This window comes from Schistosoma mansoni, chromosome 1 (assembly GCF_000237925.1).
Source record: "Schistosoma mansoni strain Puerto Rico chromosome 1, complete genome".
Classification (NCBI taxonomy): Eukaryota; Metazoa; Platyhelminthes; class Trematoda; order Strigeidida; family Schistosomatidae; genus Schistosoma; species Schistosoma mansoni.
In genome coordinates this window covers 12746495-12750149 of record NC_031495.1, presented here as the reverse complement: position 1 = coordinate 12750149, position 3655 = coordinate 12746495, and positions in this window count along the sequence as shown.

Genomic DNA, 3655 nt, shown 5'->3' with positions numbered 1-3655 from the left:
TGATCAGTTAAGTGCTGTGGCACGAGAATGGTAGGTCCTGGTCTCGAATCTCGCTCGCAAGGCGGGATCGTGGATGCGCACTGCTGAGGAGTCCCATAATAGGACGAAACGGCCGTCCAGTGCTTCCAGGTTCTCCATGGTGGTCTAGCTTCAAATGATTCACGATCTCAACTATATATAATTACTATGAGTAAATCAAATATATTAAACGTCTATGACATTTCCAAAATATAAAAAAACAGTCTTGAAGTCATACGAATATAATGTAAGATCAGTTAAGTATTTCAATTATTAAAATATTCATTGTAAATTATAGATAATTTTATAGATAATCATATCGTACGAGGGTTTTTATATTTAAAAATAATTTATTCATAAACTGATATTAATTGTAAAGTCATAGAAAACCAGGAAACATAGGACTGCTGTTTTCTCACCTCAGGCTTCGTTGGAGTAGTACAAGTCTCACAGTAAGCAAGATAGAGATAATACATTGAGTTGATACATAAGAGTCAATATTTTCATCTCTAATCATTTGTTAAAACAAAGCGACTGTTATTATTCTTGTCATAGTTGAACTTCAGTAGTTAGGACTTTTCACCAGAAGACCGACAATCCAGCTCGAAAATAGTCTCCAGTTAGTACATGGTTATTTTTAGTTGTGTGTATTATGGAGATAAGTTCAGATCAAAATATTTTTACTCACTAGGAGATAAATTAAAACAAAAAAACTGCTGAAAGATTCCCAATTTTTAAACCGTATTAGGATGGTTTAATTCATACACAGAGACGAATTTAGTAACTACGGCCTGTTAAAAGTTCACTAGTTACTATCTGTTAAAACGACCAGCTAACTAATAAAAGTCAAGTAAATTCTTTGTTGATACGAATAATATCATTCTTAAATGGCCACTTGACTTCAATTCAAGCAGAAAGTTTGAACAATTTTAGTTTTATAATGGTATATAGTGATATATTTTCATCTCCATATATTTTGATGATGTGTTATGGTAAAACATTTTCATATTTTTGACTGACGTACGGATCACTGTATAACTCCCTAGTTGTCTATTTTTACTGTCACTACCTAACGATCAAGGAATAAATATAGGCTGCTCAAGCATTGTGAATCCCATTTACGAAATCTATATCAAGTCTTCAATTATCAAAATAATGATTAGGAAAGGTCAATATTCCTTTCATATTTTAACATTAAAGACGTGTGTGCTTTTAATGAAACCCAATGATTACTACTCTGACTATATGGCGTTATAAGGATTTTCGAAACTTGACTGTATTCCTAGAGTGATTATATTCTCTACTGTCGACTTATATGCTTTTATTTTCGAAAATCTTTGCTACTGATGAAAGAATTTTGAGCTTTTTGGTGAAACATCTAGGGGCTTTGGATCTAGAAAATATTTCGCCATGTGTTCTAATTCTGAGTATGACATACTATAAGATCATGAATGTCTTCATCCAGAACCAAAAAAAGTAAGGAACTCCAATTCGACAGCTTAATAACTGCCAAAAGTTGGCACCTACTGCAACATTGGGTAACATGGTGATCGGCAGCTGATGACTACTTGCGTCTATGGAGTAAAAACATTTGAGATTTACGCTGGTTCAAAGTAATGTATAAAGTAGTATGCCTATTTCAGGTGCAATGCTTAAGCTTCAACATTCTTTGCAGATGACCAGCAAACAACAAAACTAAGGAGAATCGTAAACATCCAAATTTTCCTGCGAGACATGGCATGTAGGAAAGACAAATTAGTGTTACCTTTAAAAGGATAAAGCTAAAGTAGTGTGGCACTTGTAGTAACTGATGTTTTTTTATTTTTATTTAGTTACGCGCTTATTACGAATTTCAAATATGATACGTTCGTTTATGCTCACCTAGTTTTACTTGGCTTAAATTGTGCTGTTTCGGGAATTCCTAATTAATGCAATAATTCGAATACTTCTAATAATCTAACTGGCATAGCGATGGAGCCTGTGTTTGGGCAGTTAGATATACATTCAAATTATGAAGCTTTCGAAGAATGCATGGAAAGATTTGAAATCTGGGGTATGACCAAGAAAGATGTTAAGGAAGGTAAAAATTGTGGCTCTTTTCCTTGCATTTTTTGGAAAGGATGTCTACAGCTTACTAAAAAATTTGGCATTCCAAAATGAACCTGCTTCATAACATTACGCAACTTTCAAAGAGCTACCACTAAATCGTGTAAACTGTACTAGATTTTGAATGCTGTGAGAGAGCTTAATTCTATAAATGATTCATTAAAATAATCGAAAGGTTAGAGAATTTATCCTTGAATTGCAGAAACAAGCTGCTAAGTGTCATTTCGGTGATCAACTTCATGTCCAACTGCGTGATCGATCGATTGCAGGGATTAACATACCAAATCTGGAAAGAGAGCTCGTGTAACTGACGAAGTGTTCCTTCCAGCATGCTAGAACCACGTGAATTAATAACGAGGCAGTACATGAAATTGACTTCCAGGACATAAAGAATTTCACTACATTACTTGGTTATCCAAATTGAATGGGTATTCAAGGTCATGTGAGTAGGCGTCTAATTAATGATAATCCTCATGCGCGTGAAAAATGGATAACAATTTATTGAGGATTTGGAAGCCGGTCACAGAATTGAGCACAAGTATAGTAAATACTTAACCTATGGTAAAACCCACTTACGTAATTATAGTATCTTTTGTCATGCTATATGCTTTAGGTGTGGTAAAATAGGACACATTCAGTCGGTTTGTAAAATTATTATTCATTTCGCTGCAAGTAATACTAAGCCTTTTTATTCAGATCCTACTAATTTGTGTGATTCTGATAAACATAAACCATCCTTATTAATAACTTTGAGTAATTTGCTTCATATTCAGAAACGATTATATCTGTCCAGTGGTGTTTTTACAATTTTATTGTTGACACTGACAGTATCAAATCCACAATTTCAGTAGGGACGTTTAAGTTATTAAACTTTGATGCTATAATTAAACCTAGTCACTTTTCTATTTTGAGTATTACTGGTCATAAAATTCCTAATCCTGACTGCTGTATTTTGCTGATTCGAGATGATAAATCATTAAATACAAATTGTGAATTCTTTATCACCGATTTTCGATCACTTATCTCGAGTCTTGAAAAGTTAAGAATGTTTCATCGATAATTTTTCTTGTTGACCACTTAAGACGGTTCCTATGAAATGCTTGATAACTTGTTAGCTAGAGAATCAAAGAGAGAAAATTTGTGTACAACTCCGAAGCTCTCTCATCCTGATACGCAAGTAATAAATGTCAAGACCTTGAAAACAAACATCAGTTCTGCTACTGCTGCAAAATTAAAAGACACGGAGAAGAGAGTAGATAGTTTTTCAGTGCAGAATTGGCACACCATACGAAAAGGAGACAATAGAGAAACTAATTATCAGAAGGGGTTTTGTGGAGATTTAGTATTTTCCATAGTAGAAAGCATGAGTCAATTGAAGCTAGACCACCATGGAAAACCTGTGAGCACTGGACGGCCGTTTTGTCCTATTACGGGACTCCTCAGCAGTGCGCATCCACGAACCCGCTCTCGCGAGCGAGATTCGAGCCCAGGACCTACCAGTCTCGAGCCGAACCCTTAACCGATAGACCAC